The 22,394-nt window shown below is 38.8% G+C and overlaps 1 long non-coding RNA gene across 1 annotated transcript; it reads right to left on the bottom strand.

Moving 5' to 3' along the window:
• Window positions 1–698: 698 nt before the first annotated feature.
• LOC144087426 (uncharacterized) lies at window positions 699–18,618 on the bottom strand. Its single transcript, XR_013304737.1, has 3 exons — window positions 18,451–18,618; window positions 988–1,143; window positions 699–803 (listed from the first exon to the last, which is right to left on the bottom strand). It is a non-coding gene; the product is annotated as an uncharacterized LOC144087426 (long non-coding RNA).
• Between the last annotated feature and the right edge of the window lie 3,776 nt (window positions 18,619–22,394).

The following is a 22,394-nucleotide window of genomic DNA, read 5'->3' as shown; positions in this document are numbered from 1 at the left end:
TTGAGTTTTTCAGTCAATTATTTCAAATCCATTCATAAAAAATAAATATCCAAAAAGCTTGGTTTTTCCTCTTCTTATGCCAAGGATTTTTTTTATGAGTCAAAAATGACACCTGCACTATTGTTGAATAAATGTCTCACTTAGGTTTTGTCAAAACCACATTTAAAACTATAAATGAAACAGTCCAAGCCCTGAGGTCTTTAAGAAAGTTAACGGGGTAAAAGTTTATAATCTATTTGAGTGCACAGTTCCACTACATGGCAGAATTTTTTGTACCAATTTCGTCATACGCAGTTATCTGGGTATGATGACAAAGCCTATGTTCGATTATTATTTGTAAGTTCAGAAAGATGTGAAACTCACAAGCGGAAGCTACTCCTACACTTGCCACTATAGTATTTTTTTAAATTAAATTCAATAGGGATGACCCTACTTTACGGTTTTTCATTTATTACAGCCATGTCTGTTCTACATTAACCGCGATAATCGAGGGATTACTGTTTATTCCTTACGCGTCCACTAATGGCATTTGTGTGGGTGACTTATCCACAGGTTTTTGCTATTAAAAAAAAACACCAAGCTAGTTAGTGTTTTCATTCAAAAGTTGAATGTATAATGATGAAAAACGAGCCAATTGCGCAAAGCCTTGAATACTGAACGCTGACGTTTAAATATTAGACGCATAGAGAAAATCGGAACTATTTAAAAATGACTCACTTTGTTATGGCGTCGACAAGATGCCCCTTTCTGGTCGTTTTGGCCACATTCTGGATGTTTCCCGGCAGTATGTGCTCGTTGAGGGACTGAAACACACAATGGAATGATTTCTTTTTAAACAAAGAGCGATCGGTAACGCAATGTAGCCAATTTGTTTGCAAACATTTTGCCGTCTGCACACACATGGGGGCTACATCACGTCAACGAATCATGCTCTTATCACTCTTAAGACGAGAACTGGGGCTTCGAAATCCCCAAATGACAACGTACCGAATGTGCTGCATCGTCCTGTGAGAAGTTTGTCGAGCTTTCTTCGGCAAATCGTCACTTTTGAGCTGCTCTGCAGTACACGCCCGTGTTGCCTCCTGGCTCATCAGCCATTTTGGGGTTTGACGTCGGCAATTTGAACTCTGACCGCGGCCACGCCTATTAAAAATAGACACACAAAAAATATAAATTGTTTTCATAATAACGTGCGTTAGTCAGTGTGTGTGTGTGGCTGGGGGCTGTAAATGCTTTTTGGTTGGTTGGACTTTAATACTTAAAAAAAATACATTGTTTTCATAATAACATGCATGAGTCAGTGGGTGGGGCGGGGGCGGGGCTGTAAATACGTGTTGATTGGGCATTCATACTTAAAAAACACATTGTTTTCATCATAACGTGCATTAGTTAGTGGGGGGAGCTGTAAATATTTTTGGTTGGGCTTTAATCCTTTAAAATACAGTATTGCACATTAAACAAATGATGACATGCACTTTAGTGTTTGTTTTTTACTTCAGGTGAGTGAACCACTACACCATGAATTGACCAGATTTTACCTTGTCATTATTGGAAGGTCTTGACTACAAATATATAGAATATATTGTTTCTATATATTTGTAGTCAAGACCTTCCAATAATGACAAATTGAAGTGTGGCCAATTTGTGGCGTAGAGCTTAACTCACTTGTCTCCCATGTGGGCAGCTGGGGTTCGAATCCCAGTCAGGAAACATTTTTCCTTAGTTGTTTCTATATATTTATAGTCAAGACGTTCCAATAATGAGAAACTGAAGTGTGACCAATCCGTGGCCTAGAGGTTCGTTCACTGACTCCCATGTCGGAGGCTGGGGTTTGAATCCCGCTGTTGTTTGACTGATCACTACACTATGTAGTTCAGTAAATGGATGATCCTTTTTTCATTATACTAAAGACTTAGTCATTTTTTTCAGCAAAACAATTTTGTTCCGGTCAGCCAAAGGCTGACCGGAGGACAGTTGGGGGAAGGGGGGTGGTTGCCCGCTGTCCCATGACACCGGGACATGAACCCTCACCTCCCACATTGCAGGCAGGTGACTAACCCACTACACCACGAGGCAGGTGGCCGGCCTATACATGGTCATTTGGTGCTATTATTTAAGGAAAGACTGAATGACTTAGTCTTTTTTTAATGGCAAAATGGTTCATCGTCCACCAAGATCCGAACCCTGCCTGTTCACATGGCAGTCAGGTGAACGAACCTCTACACCATGAAGTGGCAACACTTTACTTTGTCATTATTGGAAAGTCTTGACTACACAAGGTTGTTTCTATTTAAGGGAAAAATAACTCCCAACTGGGATTCGAACCACAACTGCCCGCATGGCAGTTAGGTGAACAAACCTCTGCACCATGAAGTGACCACACTTAACTTTGTCATTTTTGGAAAGTCTTGAATACACGGTTGTTTTTATTTAAGGGAAAAATGATTATCAACTGGGATTTGAACCACAACTGCCTGCATGGCAGTTAGGTGAACAAACCTCTGCACCATGAAGTGGCCACACTTAACTTTGTCATTTTTGGAAAGTCTTGCCTACACATGGTTGTTTTTGTTTAAGGGAAAAATGATTACCAACTGGGATTTGAACCCTGTCTGCCCAAATGGCAGGCAGGTAACTAAACCACTACACCATGAAGTGGCCAGACTTTACCTTGACATTATTGGAGGGTGGTGCTGGAGCCTATCCCAGCTGACTCCGGGCCAGAGGCGGGGGACACCCTGAATCGGTGGCCAGCCAATCGCAGGGCACAAGGAGACAAACAACCAATCACTCTCACACTCATACCTAAGGGCAATAATTTGGAGTAATACGAAAGGAGCCTTGTAATTTTGCAATAGTAGTGTTAAAAAGAAAGGCTGCCTTTTTTTTCTGGTTGCCACTCTTGTCTTTATCACTTTTTGTCAGCCTGCTTGTTGTTCGGGTGCAGGCTGCCTCAAAATCCCAGCATGTGATTGAACGGATGGTACAAAGCCCACTAAGCAGTACTGCTATCCCCCTTGAGACTTTTTTTTATGAAACACTATATTGGATTCTTTTCCATGGCTGTCTGTCTTTTGAGTCTGCAGTCACTCCAAGAATGCACAAAACCATGCCTATGCTCTTAAAGAGTGAATCAAAATCAGTTATATTTAAAATGTTACTGTTTTACTGCAGCACTGCCAATCCCTGTCCACCAACTTACATATAGATGGCTGGGATAGGTTTCAACAGTTCTGCGATTCTTGTTAGGATAAGCAGTTCAGAAAATGAATGAACGTCTTATTTCAAATGAACATTTGTTCTGGAGTAGTATGCATGTTCTACCTAGGCATTCGTGGGTTTTCTCCGGGTGCTCCGGTTTCCTCCCATGCCCCAAAAACATGCAGAATAGGCTGGTTGAACACTAGTTATGAGTCTAAGCGTGAATAGTTGTTCGTCGTCTTTTGCCCTGCGATTGTTTGGCCACAAACTGTTTGCCTACATTTTAGAGAAATATTGTGGTAGCTGTATTTACAAATTTTAATTTTCATTAACTGTGATAAATATTCAGTTTGTAAATGGAACCTTATGAGGCAAGCAAAGCTTACATATGACATTGCAGATGGTGATATAAACTTTTTAAAAACTTTTACTTTATGCCTATTGGAGCATTTTTCATGAATACTTCGGTTGATTTAAGAATTGTTTAATTTCAGGATCATCATGTTTAGAAGTTTTATAGTAGTTGGCTTAAACATTTAAAATGAACGGTCACAAAAGGAAAAGGTCAAATTGCTGTTTGTAGATAAACCTTTTACTTCCGGAAATATGCAACGATTTGCTCAATTAGATTAATGCGGCACGCAGTCGTGCATTGAATGCTTTCAAATGTGTAAAACACATCCAGTGAACATATCATAAGTTGAATAATTTCCAATTAGGGGCAGCTTGAGTCCTGTCATTTTAATTAGTCAAAGATAGAACATTAAATATTTAATTTCCTCATGTCTATGAAGTTAATGGCAAACAATGAAGTGACTTCCTCTCGTAGAATATACCACTGTGAGCAGAGTGATAAATGATACCAATTGTGGGCAATGTTGAATTTTAATTAAGTAGCAGTCTTAAGTGAGGAGGCGTCATTGTTCACATAAACTCTCCATTGCAATTATGCAGCTCTATTCATGTGAAACATAATGACTTGAAGACACTTCTTTGTTGGTTTACAGCAGAAGCATAATTGTGTCCTTTCACCCAGTGAAAAAAAGGCACATCATAATGTTCTATTTGGACTCAGCTTGTAATAAGTTAGAAGTTCCATTTTTATCCTGCTTAAACATGCAGGCCTTTTCAGAGACGACATTATGACACGCTGTAATATGAAAAGTGCTAATAAAAACATTAAAATGTCTTCAAAGGCGTTTGACTTTGAATTGGGTATTGTACGCCTTACTGTCACACAAAGCACACAGTTTATACACATTAGAATTACGACTGTCAACTTTACTACCAAAAGTGTAAAAGACCCTTGACTTAACAGGGACTTTTTAGCATTACGTGGTTATAGGGTTGTACATTTTATGGATTTAATTTTGTTACAATTCCCTCTCGGGCGGCCCGGTGAACGAGTGGTTAGCGCGACAATCTCACAGTTCTGGGGTCGGGGGTTCGATCCCAGGTCGGTCCTCACATTGTGGCATTTGCATGTTCTCCGGTCTTCTCTGGGTGCTCTGATTTACTCCCACAGTCCAAAAAATTGCAGAGTAGGTGGATTGAACACTCTAAATGAGTTTGATTTATGTAACAAAGGGGAAAACATATTAATGAACACATACATGTTTGGCCCTGGGTATGAGTATAAGCGTGAATGGTTGTCTGTCTACTACTGCCCTGCGATTGGCTGGCTACCGATCCAGGGTGTCCCCCACCTCTGGCCCGGAGTCAGCTAGGATAGGCTCCAGCACCCCCCACAAGCCTAATGAGGATAAAGCGGTTCAGAAAATGAGATGAGATGAGAATTCACTCATCTGCAGTGATTCCCTCATATGTCATTTTGTTGTCTGTTTCAGCTGATACATTGTCTTTGAAACAAGTAAAAGCATTCATAATCTAAAAATGCTAACATTGTAGTCACATTCAACTCAGGATAGCGGCACCTTTGGCGCAAAGCAATTACAAAAGCAATGCACACATCCAAACACCATCCTCAGGCATACAGAGGCAGTCAAATTACCTCCCTGTCAGATTAAAACAGACTTGACATCCTTTAATTAATTTCAGTGTATATTAGCATTTTTTTCTTTTGTCTTTCGCCTCATTGTGTGAGTCTAAGCGCTCTTTACCAGTCTGGTCATAAGAAAAACATCATTTTGTATAATTTTGCAGTCATTGTTTCCACCTTTTCTTCATGGCATTTGTTGTTCATAACTCATTCTTTTTTCGGGAAAACATTGTGACTTGCTCAAAGTTGCATGTCTAATTCTTTAAGGAGACTCTTTGGCTGCCCTTGACAACAGCAGACAAATGTCCCTCCCTGTCAATATCCAAATATCCAATGTTAATATCCAATTGACATCTAGCGCCGTCAATGGAAGTGTAAGATGAGAATTCACAGCTATTCATTGATGTCAATGGAAGGCAACGAGTTAAACGCTATTCAATTTTTATTTTTTTAAAGTAAGCGAGAACCTTATTTAGAATTTCATCGGGAGACGTAACCAGATTGTTTCATTTTCCGTTTCGCTTATCCTCACAAGGACCATGGTGGTGTTGAGGCCTATCCTTTCCAGCTTCTGAGCATTTGTAAAATTGATTGCCAGCCAGTCGTAGGGCAGAAGGTGACGTTCCCACTCATACCTAAGGTCAATTTATGGTGTTCAAGCAGCCTACCATGGACATTTATGGGATATGGGAGGTAACCGGAGTACCCAGAGAAACACAGGCACAGGCAACACATGCAAACTCCACACAGGGAGCTTGAGAACCCACCAGGGATTTAACCCTCGATTTAAGAACCGTGAGGTGGACTAGCTAAGCACTCGCTCATTATGCCACCTTGTGTTAGTTTCTGGGGAGAAAATGCAAACACCACACAGGAAAGAACACTTTCTCAAAACTGTTAAGCAACATCCTAACCACTCATCCACCGTTTATCCCATTTTAATAATGTCACCATTATTCATTCATTCATCTTCTGTACCATCCCAGTCTTATGGCAGGTTTCTATGACCAATGAAACATTCCCGTCAGACTGTATATTTGGTATATCTACTCACTTTTACATGACTACAAGTCTTTATTTTTCCTCCATATTCATCACATCTATTTACAATTCCATTTATGAAAGCATTACATTAAGAGTTTTGAAGTTAAGATGCATCATGTATTGGTAAATATTGTGGTCATTATGATCACTCACAAAATGTGTTTGCGCACTAGTCATCCATTAAATTTTCATCATTCATAGCTTTCTCCTTTCTCTCTTTCTTTTGCTCCACATTGAATTGCTCTTGGCTAATCCCTTCCTAGTCACACAAAGTCACGACCAGACACTCAGCAAGCCACTCAACATCACCCAAAGACGATGCTAGCTGATTTCCCCCTCGCAGATTACACTTGGAATTCAGCACCATAAACAAGTGCCTGATCAAAACTCTATGTCATGGATTACCTACTTCAGAAATGATGTACGCTAGAATTGACACAGGTAAAGCTCCAAAATGTCAAGTAAGCTTGCTTTTTTATCGGTTTTCAGATCAACTGTGACCTAACTTTGTGTGAAGCTTTGTCTCAGTGGATTGAATCATGTGGAAAGAGAACGAAACAGAGCTACTTCAATTCATGACTGTCCAAATTTATGAGTTTTTTATTCTATATACACTTTGGAGAAATACTCCAGTACCGATACAATAAATGAATCTATTTAAGATGGAACCTCTTAGTGTTTCACAAATAAATACGTTTACTGAGAAATCTCGCACCATTGCTTACTTTCTCAGTATTTTTTCTGACGTTTAGTTGTGAAAAGTGTCATTTATTGTACATTGTACATTTCTGGTGATTCAATCTTTTCATCCCTTTGTAGAGCACTGGTTTAACTTGTTGGCTAACCATGGTGGTGCTACATATTTTCCTTCACAGCGCCCAGTGAAAAAAGATTGGAAATCCAACACCATCATTGGCAGAGACAACCGCTCCTTCCAGTTAAAATGTATTGGACATCTATGGGTATTAGTGGCAGGCAATGAGGTGTATACTGTAATTTAAGGAAACAAAATCGTGTGTTCAGTAGACAAAACCCTTTTATTTTATAATTTTTGGTATTATTTATTTTAAATTTTATTTAGGAGTCCCGGTCGTTAGTACGTCGGCCTTAAAGTCATGGGGTTGAGTGTTCGATCCCAAGCGGGCCCTCACTGTGTGGAGTTTGCAACTCCGGGTTCCTCCCACATCGCCAAAAAACATGCTTGTTAGGCTGGTTGAACACTATAAATTGCCCCTAGGTATGAGTGTGAGCGTGAATAGTTGTCAATCTCCTTGTGCCCTGTGACTGGCTGGCCACCAATTCAGGGTGCCCCCTGCCTGGCACCTGGGATAGGCTCCAGCACCCCCTGCAATTCTTGTGAATTATATTTATACATGTTTTTAAATCATTTAAAAAATGATAAGTAATAAGTTGAATAATATTTGTAAGTGTTGTAGCCTATATGACCCACAATGTGACATTATCAATAGCAGCCAGGTCTTTGTGTTTTATTTTTTTCATCTTTTTGTTTTTTGGTGACCAAAAATGTCAATTGCCCTACAAAGTGATAAATATGTTCTTTCTGTAAACTTACCCTTTGTATGTCTCTTGTTAACTCATTTAGTGCCCTTGACGATGATACACCTGGGTGTTTAAAAGGATGGGCCAAATATGCCACTGAAATATAATTACTCATAAGCTAAAAAAAAAAAAAAGGAAAGAAAAACTAAGAAATGTCAACATTTTGCAATTTAAGGATATGCAATCTAAAAAAGAATGGGTGTGTTTGGAACTGAATGAGTTAAAGTGAAAAGTGCCAGTAATAATCGCAAAGATAACCTCCATTTACGCAAGCCAAGACTCAATACACTCAAACCCCTGAAGCAAAGATTTCAAGGAGGGAAACTGGAGTCAGCCACAAGCAGAGATTGATGGCACTCACTCAGCCTCGTCTCGTAAAAAACAAACAAAACAAACAAAACAAAAAAAACACCCTATTCACAGTTATCAAGGGAAGCAATGTCTCCTTCAACAGACTTTTATTTTGCTTGGGAAACAACTCAAATTCTCTTTCTTACAGTTGTAGAAGTTGAAGCCTTTGAAAATTATGCGACAAAATTCATTATAACACCCTACACTCACTCACAACAAAATCACAAGGCCACTTTCTTCCAAGGGTTGACTCATAACAGGAGGAGTGCAGAGCACCCATGCAGTTTTGTTGCCAAGCAACATGGCTAATCTTTTGGACATGTTCCCAGAATTCAATGCAGGTCATCATTAAAATGAAAAGTGTCCTTCTCGTTTGCCACTTTTTTGATGCCATTGTGCACCTCGATATATAACAGAGACTGCTTCTTTTTGCTAAAGTTCAAGTTGCGTGATTGCTCATGTGGTCCTCAATTTAAAACATGAACATAAGCATAAAACAAAAACATGAAACAGGATGTATCCGGACAAAACCAGCGTTATGATTTTCAGTCAACACTTTCACTAATAAATTTGTACAGACAGACTCAGAAGGACTCCAATTAAATGGACGTGACCGTTTTGTCTCTCGTTAAAGAAGCTTTTTCTGACCTAATTGATGAATAGCAGTGATAATCAGGAGCGCTGTCCTTTAATTACACTTTAATGCAGATGTGCATCTATCTTCTCCCTCAATTTTATTTACTTTTTAAAAAAATATTCTGGCTCCTCTTCTGATTACAATGTGATCGTCCTTGTGATAGGATTGTGTATACTTGAGTGGAGGCAGTAACTCATTCATTCATTTTCAATACCACCAATGCTCACAAGGGTTGCAGGGGTGCTGGAGCCTATCCCAGCCGTTTTAAGAACGTCCAACATTTAATTGATGGGCTGCCTTTTAAAGCGATAGATGTCCAATCCATTTGGACTGCGAGGGTGGGCTGGCACCCTAACCCAGTTCAAATGAATTGGCTGTCTACTAGTGATAAACTCATTGCAATTTACAGCAGAAGGATATAAAAAAACAACACATGGTTGGATGACTATCATCGTCAATGGAAGACTTCAACCCTTTATCATTATTTTCATTTTCCAGCTAATTTTTCATGGTGAGCAGAAAGCAACTCAAGATCATCAGTGTTAAAGCCAGAAACAACACATTCACTTCAAATGACTGTCTCATTGCTGACTTATGAGCAACCTAATTTAATTCATTATCTGTCATACTACTAGAGGATGGTTAACGAGAGTGACTTTATGTTTAATGTAAAGGCCGTCTGATAAAAGCAATGCAGTATGATAGCAACTCACTATTTGAAAATCATTGTTTTGTTGAGAATCTTTTTTTAGGTCAGTCACTTCAATCAATGGACTTATAGCTCTGATATATGTACTTGCTTATATACATCTCATCTCATTTTCTGAACCGCTTTATCCTCATTAGGCTCATGGGGGTGCTGGAGCCTATCTCAGCTGTTCCTGGCCAGCCGATCGCAGGGCACAAGGAGACGGACAACTATGCACTTTCACACCCATACCTAAGGGCAATTTAGAGTGTCCAATCAGCCTACAATGCACGTTTTTGGAATGTGGGAGGAAACCAGAGTACCCAGAGGAAACCCACACAGGCACATGCAAACTCCCCACAGATGTACATGACCTGGATTCGAACCCAGGACCCCAGAGCCGTGAGTCCGACGTGCATACCGCAAAAAGCGGTCCAGAAAATTAACGAATGATGTATCTATCTACTACACACGCATACACAACGCTTTATTTACTCCATCCTTGATGGTATGAGTTCAATGAGAGCCATTTTTTCAATTCTCTTTTGAACTTTTTTGTAATTGTTGTACAAATAAGAGAAGAGCAAATGCCATTTATGCAATAGCCACTGTGCCCTTTCACGTCTTTCTGTTTCTATCGCTCCATCCAGTCACTCAGAGGACTGTAAAAAGTCCATTACGGCTCATCTTAATAAAAGAGCTATGTAACACAATGGCACCCCAAGAGAGGTGAATGATGATGAGAGAGGTAGATGAAGAGTTCGTCTCAACCACGCATTCCCCAGTGGACAAGACATAGCCTTGGACTTGGCAGAGGACGCGGTAATGAATGGCAAGGCAAAATTGTCGGAACTATCAAGTCCACAATCTTCTATTAACTCAGTTCCCACTGGTATTTCATTAACACATATCCGCTTCCGTACTTCTAGCACTTGTCTTCAACATGTCATCCATTGACTATAAAAGCTATTGTTCATCTTCAAATACGGCATAAGAAAGAAAGTCAAATCTCCTTGAAGAAGAGCCTCACAAGTAATCATATGGTTTTACCGACCTCTATTCAAGATAGAGGTTGTTTTCATTGATGACGAGCCTGTCAGTGAGATGAATGAACACCTCCATCAAGCATACTGAGCTTTGTCGTAAAATCATGTCCGTCCAACTTGTGTTTGACAATTAGTTTTGATGCAGGGAAATGCACAAACTTCAAGGGTTCTTTGAAGTGTGGCGAAGAAGAAGAGAAGAACATGGTTGTTACAGCCCATGCATGTGTTGGACTTTTCATTGATTTTGTTTTAGACCGACTGATATCATTAGCATTCATTTTTTTCATTGCACTTCATTCCAACATGAGACAATATTTCATATGGATAATATGGTCTATTGAGCCACCTGATGGTGTAGTGGTTCACTCGCCTGGCTGAACTTGGGACTTATACTTATGTATGTTTAGTTTAGTTTAGTTTATCTTAGCTTTGTTTAGTTTTATTGTTGTCTTGTTGCTTAGGCTATAATTTGGAATGAATTGACTGAATTGTTTGTATTTCTTCGTACTCATTTTTATTTCTAATGTTTGTGTGGAATGAAATGCATTACCTGTGTATACATCTTTAAATCCAGTGTGATCTATATATACTGTTACTACTGTATGTATGGCATTACAGAAAAGTGAGAATGAGTAAAAAAAAGCAAATTCATTCATTGGCTATCATTGATGGCGATGCACATTCAATTCATTTGAACTGGGACGGCTGGATGCGAAATAATTAATGTTCATTTCCTCCCAGCGCGGTCCTAGTTCAAATGTATCAGACATCTAATAGTAACAAATTAATTTTAATTCACAAGGGAAGTATTAAATGAACTGATATTTTGCGGCGATTCGTTTCAAGGGCCAATTGAAAACTAAATTATGAAAACATTTAACACAATCAGCTCCAATTTACCTAAAACAAAATGATTTTTGAAATAAAAACACAGAGAAAATTGATTAAAAAAAATACAATTATTGATTTAAAAAAGGGGGAAAATCTGGAAATTTAATATACATCTATACTCTTCATTTTAATTTGATCCTAAAACAGAAAGTCGGCACTCATGATTTACTTTCCCGGGCCACACAAAATGATGCGGCGGGCCAAATTTGGCCCCCGGGCCACCACTTTGATACATGTGCTTTAAAGAGTTAAAGAGCAGATTGATAAGGCTTAAATACCAAAACTGGCTGTCAGTACTGCAGTAGCATAGACAGCCACTAGGTAAAGCTGAGACATCAGCACCCTGTGCAACTATAACTCTGCACCGAATAGAAATGCCCCATTCTGTCTGGAAAACAACAAGAAGGCAATGAGAATAGATAGGTTATTTTTACTATTCAGGTGATGAATGGCCAAATTACCAGAGCCAAATAGTTCCTTGGAGATAAAAGACCAACCAGGATGTGCTAGCAGGAGAAATGTGCTCTATTCAACCCCATGCTGTACAGATTAGAAAAGACACCACATGTTTTGTTTTTGTTAGTTTATCTTTTTCATGTTTTGCCATACTACTGGCAGACAATTTTGTGTGTCCGACATTGAAATGGTTGCTGAAGGCTTTTACATCTTTTGGGATGGTTCACCTTAGTTTAGAAAGTTGTTGGGTTGAGGTCATTTTTTTTTTCTCACTGCAAAAACATTTTTTTATGTAACATCTTTAGGTATTTTAATTTTTGTTTTTCCCTTGTTTTCAAACTAATTCACTGCCAGTGACAGCAATTGATGGCCATTTTATTTTTATTGGTAGGGGCTGGCAGTGATCACTCAACCGTTGTCAATCCCCCATAAAATTGGATTGGACGTCTATTGGCGTTAATGCCAGTGAAACATGATAAAATGCCAGCCATCCCAGCCCAAATGGGTTGGATGTCTGTCATTGCCAATGGCAATTGATGGTTTAATGGTGCTATTCCCCATGAATTTTACTTGAAATAAGTGATTTCATCGATTGATTGACTGAGCGATCAAGAAGAATTCATTTAATTAATCATGCTGATTTTCATTTAAACATTATTGATACTGCATTAAGATTTGAGCGTAGTATTATATAAAATATATAATATATAAAACCCTGGGACTGCAGGGTGCTCAGTGTTGCAAAAATTGAGGGCGTGTGAGTGTTCAGAGATATTTGGCCCATGATGGAGACTGATAATTAACCAATTTTGGATCCTTAGCATCAAGCTCTTGGATCAATTTGCTAAATTGCGGTCCTGCATTTTAAAGGTGCACCTGACGCATGCTCAACATTTGTGTGAACCTTTATATTGTGAATCATCCCTGAATCCCCTTATGTATAACATTGACCAAATAAGGAATGAACTTGAGTAACTACTTAGTGAGATCAATGTTCGCATCAGGTCTTTTCAACATTTGATTTCTTTCGGTATAGTATGTGTGGTTTGATATGCTTTTTATTTTTTTTGTCATAAGCCATTTTCAATTTTTGTTCAAGATAGGAATTCATACTGAGGGACATTGTTCAAGTCAGCGTGACTGAATATGAACCGCTCAATTACCATAAAGTTAAAGATCAATGACTTCAAGAGTGTTCGTGCGTGTCAGAGTGCTAACACAGCCATTTGTGAAAACGTGCATAAGGCTTTAAAATGCCTTTAGTCTTCTTTGGCCTCTGCTAGGGACACTAACATCGTGCAGACTGCTGACTTGTACGACATTGGTCAGGTACTGAGAGGGCCACAATTGTCTTAATTGCTGATAGTTAACTCATCAGTAAAAAAACAGACAAAAGTGCATGGCCGATTACACTTGGAGGTGGTGCAAATGAAAATACAATAAATATTCATTCATTGTATCCTCACAAAGGTTGCGGGGAGTGCCAAAGCCTGTCCTAGCCAACTATGGGCAGCAGGTGGGTGACACCCTGAATTGATCAATCACATGCAATACCTAACAATTCCTGAAATTGACTTAGCATTTCTTTGATAAGTTTTAGAGTAGGGCAATCAAACATTTCTTTGTCATGGGCCAAATTGTAGTTAGGGTTTTTTTCATAAGGCAATTATGTTGGCAAACATAAATTTGTAACTCATTTGGCAGCCTTTAGATTAGGAGTGCCGTCAATGACAGGTAAACTTGGAATGCAACAAGTGACAAAATATGTGTGTGGTTCCAGTTTTTGTCCAACTTTACAACGTCTTTTTGAGTCTGTATCCGTTTTAGCTACCGCAACCAAGATGGCGCCGTTCAAGTGGCGGCCGGCGGCGGTAGCTCCATCCACTCTTGCTTGTTTTGTGTTTTTGCTCCTTTTCTGTCTTAATGATTTTATTTGGTGATTCTTAATGATCCCATTTACTTTGATTTGCTTTGTACTTTGTGCTTTTGCTTTGTTGTTCTGTCTAATCACCCTCTTGCTACGGTCACAATGACATTTCCCAAATACGGGATGAATAAAGTTATCCAATCCAAGATAGGTAGGTATTATTCATTCATTTTCCGTACCCTGCAGCATATTCAAGAAAGGCAGACTACAACCTAGACTGGTTGCCAGTTAGTCGTATTGCACACAGAAAGACAAACAATCATCCGTACTGACAATCATACCGCCACAAGCGAGCACTGATCCCCTGCCTGCCCACACCAAAGTCAGGGGAGTGATCTTCTACACCACCAGGCGACTTTGTAGGTATTATGTAAAGGGTAAATAGACTTGTATAGTGCTTATCCACATTCAAGGCACATAGTTCCTTTGAGTACGCTATGGAAAACCTATTTAAAAAAGGAAGACAAGAATAAATGTTCTTATGAGTACAGTACAGTTGTGTTCATCATAGTGAACATAAAGACATGAACTCAGTCAATGTCCCTGCTGCAGCGCTGTCTGCCTGCGTCGAGTCCAGACTGAGTATCTCAGCACTTTTCCCCTCTTTAATCATCGATTACGCAGCTAGTCAGGGGGAACTAGCATGCCCTTTGGGGACGACACACACAAATGCACTAATGCACACATGACCCAAGTGAAGCAAATGTCTTGCAGCCTTTTAAAACTATCCTTCTGCATATCGCATAGAGGCTAGCAGGATGCTCCCGGTGCAATAAGTTGTTTTTAAACAATCTTGGTTGTGGCCCCATGACCATTAGAGTCTATTTAAACAGTGTTTGTGTCTACTGTGAAAATGTGAATCAGACTCAAAGGTCACAAGGTCGCAGGAGAGCAGAAGCTCAAGAGTGAGAGGTGGAGCTCATCTTTGACACTGCCGGTGGCTCATCCTTCCAAACTATTGTTGCGTTCATTCCCCGGAAGGGATGCCAACTGACAGTAGAGGCAGTGCCAAGGCAGACGGGAAATCAGCAGGTGGCATGCTTGGAGTGTGGCGTGAGCATGCAAGCAAGATTTGATGCCCCCTCCCACTTCAGCCCAGCTTCCTCACCTTCTCATTCTCACCCACCTCTTCACAGTATGGACTGTTTGCTCTTATGGGATGAAGGACTAAATGTTGATGAGACACTTTCATCCTGAGAACTTTTTACTGTATCACTCACTAGCTACCAATGCATCTCGCAATATTTTTTCCAGATAATTTGGTCTTTATACCAAAACTACAAGAGTTACCCAGTACCCACATTTCCAATTATTGTCTCATTTCTGTAAAGGTGTGTCAGGAGTCCTTTCTCATTTACTCCTACTGAAGAATCAGTTATTCCAACACTTCCACCCCCTGACATGCCAAGTATGGATCACAGAAGATGAAAAGGCTTAGGCAAGTAAAGCTCTCTCCTTCCCCCCGTTGCACATTTCTGGTAGTTATTCATTCATGACAAAACCTATTCACGCTTTGACAGCCAATGTCCCCGCTGATGTATGGTGTCGTGTCCCGCAATGATTTCAGGCAGCACAGCGGCCCCGCTTACCACTGATGCTCTCTTCAATATTGTTGGGGCTCTGCCAGGTTGTGACGTCTTGGTTTGGGGGGTTTATTCATACACAAGACAGCTTTGATACATGACGGGGAAAATACGCTGATGGGTATGAGCGCTGAGAAATCAGTTTAAGATCACCCGCCTGAGAGCGATGGCCCCACTGCATGAATGTGAATGAAGTAGAGAAATTAATGTCATTGATTTCCCCTCCTCCTTCATCTCTGGCTCTTATACTCAATATACATGTTCTTCAGCAGGCACAACAATCTGAGCACTTTGTCTGTCAGCCCTGTTAAAGTCAGAGGGAGGGCATCTGCAATTGAATACAATTGCCCTCCATGTCTTCCCAGGTATATTTTACAATTGTCTGAAATGGTAAACATCAAACTGTAAACCTGACGTTTTCCTTCTTTGAATTCATCACCATATAATGCAGACAAGTTGTGTCAGTTCCATTTAGAGAATAAACTGCATCCGGTATTCAGATAATAGTGTATAAATCTACTGGTGACATTATCAGCGTGCAAATGCTCTTCAATATGAAACATTCAAGGAATGAACTAGGAAATGTAACATTTGACAGATTACTTGCAATATGCTGACAAAGGGTGAGTTAGTGTTTTCTAGAGTAGAAATTTTGAATTCTCAATAACGTCCTATGTACCTTAAATTTTTTCAGCGATGACATGGAGCAGGGATTATAGGAAGAGTTGCATGCATTAACTGGAGTTCAATTATTTCTTACAGAGAAATATATTTATAATATGAACACATTCACGTTATGAGCTTGGTCGTAGAATTGAATGTGCTTTGAACAAATGATGGATTAGGACTTTAAAGATGGTGATCACAAGAATTACATAAACAACTACTACTACGGTGATGACTAAACAGGGTTTCCACCTGTAAAAAAGTTACTTCATTGGTGTTCTCTTTGTCAAGTTTGAGGATTAATACACATCATAAACTATGTGAATACATAGAAGCTTAATAAATTACGATCTTTTGTTTAACTTTCTGCTCTCTGAAGGTCATTTTAGCTCATTGGCTGCTTGTTGATGATAGATGAGAATTTTATAGAAAGGAGAAATCCTTAAAGATTAGGTTAATTACATTTTGAAATTGAAAGATACATTCTTTTTTTCTTTCTTCATTTTATGGACCACTTTTCCTTACTAGGGTCCACAAAGTGAGGACCGACCTGGAATCGAAACTAGGATCCCGGAAATGTGAAAAAAAGGAATAACTACAAAACATACTTCAGGCATTCTTCAATGTTAAAGCATGAGGTCACGGTGCTTTGTATTTCTCAAGCATCCGTCTCAATCTTACCCTTCCTGCTATACAATAGATGTGAATAGAATATTTACTATTTGATACACACGGATGTTTGTTTGTACTTGTTGAATTCAGTGCAGAGGAGATAAACCTGCATGCACCGGTTTCATTACAGCCAGTTTTGACTACTTGTACAATAAAACCCATCCTAGATGGATTATTCCATAAACTTTGTAATAAACTTCAGTAGAACGACAGTATTACTCTACTGCCACGGTCACATTACATTTGCCCTCCAAAAACTTCAATGATAAGTATTACTCTGTTTTATGTCTGAATAAATGTGCATATAAATGTATGGATGGGGGGAAAGTGTGTGTGTGTGTGTTTTAAAAACTTGATAATCCCAAGGCGGAATACATACGAGTTGGAAAAAAAAAACCAGTTGCCACCATATGGTTTGTCCACAAAATCCTGACTTTACAAAACATCTGAAAGCCAACGTTTAGAAGTCCATTGCACATCTTACAGAAAGAGTTGAGTTTCTTCACTTATTCGCACACCCACCAACACTTTTGCTTCAAATCTGGTAAAAATACATTCCATTTTGTGGGCTCACAAGCCTAAAAGCACAATCAGCACTGAGAAAAGAAGTGTAAGTCGAAATATTATCTATACTGTATCTACAAGCACAGTATGGCACTTTTTATATATCCCACACTGTGAAATACAGACACCCCAAGAGGCAAAATAAACATTTTAAAATAGTGTATTAAACTGATGGACGATTGTTACAGATGAAAAAAACTGCTCTAATATGTATTATCTCTAAAACTGTAGTGTAAAACTTATATTTATGGCAGGACACATTGCTACGGGTTCCCCCAGAGGGCCATAATAGCAGCCAAGCCCTTTAAGTGTTTAATTCTTTGGCTGCCACTGACGGAGCAATACGTCCAATCCATTTAGGCTGGGAGGGACTAGAGCTAATTGACAATAATTCAATAATTGGCCAACTACTTTGGTGGCGATCAATTTTTATTTGAGACATTTGACCTCTAAGTTGTCCAAAATCCTCTCTTTTTTAATGTATCTTTCTTTTTTTTTTCTCTCGTATACATTTTTGTGAAAAACTAAAAGCATAGAAATAGTAAACACTTATTAATTTGCTTTTTTAATTTATATTTTTTCAATAAAATTTGATTTAAAAAAATAGAACATAAATAATATATTTATTATTAATATATTATTTTGGCTATTTAATACAAAAAAATATGTTATTTATACATCAATTTATTTTATTCATCTAATTTAAGTGTTGAACAAATGCCTCCAAATGTCTTGCAAAGAGTTGTGGGCCTTTTTGTGCCTATCATTTGATAAAACTTAAAACATGATTAAAATGTTTACTTTCTTTGATACATGTTAACACAATGTTACATATAGACAGACAACTGTTCACACATCCAATCACACCACCATGGAGTGGAAATCAAACCCTCACAGCCTGCGCCATTAAGAAAAACATTTTCACTTGAGTTAAAAAAAACATGTGGGCTTTCAATGATCTCATTGGCTATCATTGACTGTGATAGACGTCCAATCCATGATGACTGGGAGGGTGATCAGGGAAAAGATGGCTTTTAGCCCCCCAATCAAATTGAATTGGACGTCTATTGCCATAAATAGCAAAGAAATATGATCACTCAATGTCAGCCTTCTCAGTTGCATTGAATTGGAAATGTATCTGTTTTTAATGAGAAAAATTACTTACAGCTGTGGCAGATCGTCTTGTCAATTTACGGTGGTCACGGGTGTAATACGCCATTCCCCCCTCAGTCAACTGGAACTGTCTCAAGCTACTTCTGGACACAAAAACAATCGGTGCCAAGCCATAAGCAAATAGCAAATTTTGAATTTACACATGGTACCAGTAATGGGCAAACTATTCCACAAAGGGCCGCAGTGGGTGCAGGTTTAACTTCCAACCCATAAAGAGAACATCTTTTCACCAATCTGGTGTCCTACAAGTGCAATCAGTGGATTGCAGTCAGGTGCTTCTTGTTTTCTGCAGAAATCTCATTGGTTAAACTGTCTGTGCTATATCGGTTGGAACAAAAACCCGCACCCAGAGCGGCCCTCGAGGACCGGTTTGCCCACCCCTGGGTTAGAATGAAAATTGAATAAAACTACCAGAGAGGATTTTGACATTTCTTCTGTCTGCTTTTTGGTTTTAGTACTTCCATCTTCAACACAAGCTTGCATCCAAATGAGCTTCATGCATATTCTATAATCTTGTGGGTGGGATATGGGAGAAAGTGTAGTCTGAAAATTCCACCAGCAATTTCTTGAATAAAACTGATAGAAAGACACTCATGCAGCTTTGATAATGCGAAACTGATATAAAACCTAGCATTTTGACAGTTGTGAATAATCAAAATCAATAATGAAACAAATACTAAGTGAGTAAAAAAAGTCTTCTTTTGACTCTGGTGCCTTAAGAAGTTGTCTTTAATGCATCCCAACATTTATATTTCATGGCTTGGGAATCGGACCAATGCCTTCTGTATGCTAGGCAGAAGCATTTGAAGAAAAATCAAATCCATTTTGACTGGAATGGGTGAATGAACGAATGACCTCAATGAAGGTATTTGATTTTTATTCATTATAATTTTGCTTTGATCCACATTTTGTTAATTTTTAATTGTATTTATTCCTTAGAAAAAAAAAACATTAAAGTAGTAATATAAAAAATATATATTATTAATTAAAATGACAATTTAGAATTGAGATAGATGCAATGAAATAATAAAAACTCAGTTTTATTGGAGACCATTATGAAGTTTATGAATGGAAGTGCTCATTAAACATAATGTCAAATCATCTAAGCACCACAATAACAATAAATAATAAACACAAATTGAAAAAGGATATATATTAAGACCTGCTTTCTGCATATGAGGACAACCCATTTTGGGTCATATATGTAGAAAATGTCATGTCTTACAGCAAACATTACCCAAAACAACATTTTGTTTGTTTGTTTGTCTGTTTTTCTTTATTGTCACTTTGTATAAAGGGTTAAGAATGCTAAAACAAACTAAATACACCATACAAATTTGATCTTTGACATTTGTCATCATAAAATCTTTGAAAATAAATACACTTGATGTTCATTTCTACCCACTTCATCATGGTCCAGCTTCACAAGATCTCAAATTTCCTCCCATTAAATCTCAACATTGGAATTGTGTCCTTTGACGTTTGAAGTCAATGTTCAGTATTTTAATGCTCCGTCGTATTTTCACATTCATCTCTCTAGAAGTTGTTGGACTCACAAAGTCGACTATAGTGAGTGCTAGCTAACACTTGAGAGCCTGATTTTCCATTGGGACAACTCAACCCATCATATGGTCTTATGTTTTCCTTTTTTTTTTAGTGTGAACATTTGCTACATGGCCACATTGTACGCTTGACTGCTTTCTGCCAGTGTCTCACCCGTTCTTGATGTTCATTTCTTATACATGGCCACCTCTCCAGCGGCATCTCTTCTTTGCCAGACGGACCCATTAAGTCTGTGTTTACTAGCAGAAGTGATTCTGTCCTACTCTCAAGAAGAGCCACCCAACCACTCAATTGACATGAATAAGATATGACCGTGACATGTGCACACAGCGTTTCTCGGCCATTGATGTCAACCGTGCTTCAAGTAGGAGTCGAGCTTGTAAAGAAGTGAATCTAATCAGGGGTGTCCGTACGTGTGGTTTATGAATGTTAACACTGGAGTGGAAATCTGTCTACTGTTGTAAAATATAACTAAGAAACACTGTCACTTTTCAAAACACAATATACAAAAATACAGTACAAATGCGTGTGTCTCGTGCCACTAAGTCATGTTTTTGCTTTTTTGTCGGTGTGCGTCCTTCCCGTTTATTTTGTCACTTTGATATTGAACGTTTGTTATTAAAAACCAAAGTTTTTGCAACATCAATTTTCGCCGCCTTTTTCCTGCATCCTGGGTTCAACTTCGCCGAAGCTGACAGCGTTCAACATGACAACAAACTGTTGATGTGAAACCTGACAGTTTGAAGTAAGGTGCCCCCAGCGGCGGTCCGTGAATTACCTAGCGACGCCTTCAGCCATGTCTGAATCAATCCAACCCTCAAAAACTATTTTATGGCTATAAAACCTCTATCGCAACTACAGCTGCGACACATAAAAAATCATCAATAATAACCTCATACAATTGAAATATTATTTAGGAATATAGCCAAATTTTACTCACCAAAAATCCTTTTTACCTGCACACAATATCCATCCTTTCTTTCCTCCTTCTTTTCTATCGCCATCGAAGCTAATGCTGAAAGTCGAGCCTATCCTGTCGTATTTCTGTTTTTTATTCGATTTAGTGCTGAAAATGTTTGTTCCTGATTGTGACAGGCTTGCTTGCTTTGGAGTTGTCCGACCTTTCTTAATGATGTCCAGCTTTTTTTCTTGAAAAGTCCGTCTTGAAAATGGCCTTGACAGTAAATGTGCAAAAAAATCAATTTCTTCTCCTCCTTCAGCCATTGCAGGTTGACAAAACCGCTATTAAATCAACACAACAATATATTTGCTTATGCAGCTCGGTCCAGATACAGTTTGGTAGCTCTGGCTAGTCCACTCTATCACTAGCCAATCAGTTGGTGAAAGCGATGACGTATTCCTACGCCTGCGAGAAGGCAATGACGTATCCCTATGCCTGCGAGAAGGCCTTGGTGTCACCAAATCGAATTCTGATTGGTGAAAGCAACAGTCTTATCAACGCTTGTTTAATGCAGCAAAGCCTGCAGAACTGATTGTGAAGGCCTTGAGGCAGATTTCTGACCCTGGCAACAAATAATAGCTGAAATGTCATTGGTTAAATGCTTCAATATGAAAACACACATCTGAAAGCAGTGCAACCAGGGGGGAAAGCAATGAAAGGAAGCTAACAGACAATTTGGAATTATTTAATAAGTATTTATGGACAAAATATAATATGATTCAGATATTTCTTAGGCCAGCAGAGAAGGCCTTGAAGGCCCTGACGGCACACCACTGGGTGCCCCTGTTCATCTTTTTCTCATTTATTCAACTTTATAGTGTAGGTAGTTTTCTCTCAGAGGTCACAAAGTCCAGCTATTCATTGAGTTCAACTAATTATAAATTATGTGTACTTACTTGGCTGTTAACGTGTTTAAGCTTCTTCATGAAATGATTCCATTAGGTCTGTTTACATCTGCCAGCAACGCAGTACAATAATCACACTGGAAAAGGTGTGTACTCCACTAGCTAATGGATCCTTTTCTGTTTACGCAATTTGGCTGCCAGGACTTGCCTGGGTAATTGTCCCTGCTAATCATTTCTTGGCTGCATTGCAACGGTGCACTTTTCACAATTATATGATTGTTAAGATGGAACAACCGCTATGTAGAAACTTGGTTTAATTGGATTGATATGAAGGTTCTCATTTTTGCGTGACACCCTGTTAAATTTCCATTTCCTCCATATTAAATTCACTCACATTTCTTAAAGTCGCCCCAAAAAATAATTTATCTAAAATCTATACCTTAGTGTCTACAACTCTAGTGAGTTTTGCTCTTCTGCAATAAAAAAAAAACTGTCACATGGCTGAGTCATTCTTTTCAGTTTGAGAATGTTGAGCTTTAATGTTCCTACAAATGAGCTCCAAAATCT

The sequence above is a fragment of the Stigmatopora argus genome, chromosome 13, assembly GCF_051989625.1.
Source record: "Stigmatopora argus isolate UIUO_Sarg chromosome 13, RoL_Sarg_1.0, whole genome shotgun sequence".
Classification (NCBI taxonomy): Eukaryota; Metazoa; Chordata; class Actinopteri; order Syngnathiformes; family Syngnathidae; genus Stigmatopora; species Stigmatopora argus.
This window is presented reverse-complemented; position numbering and strand designations above follow the sequence as displayed.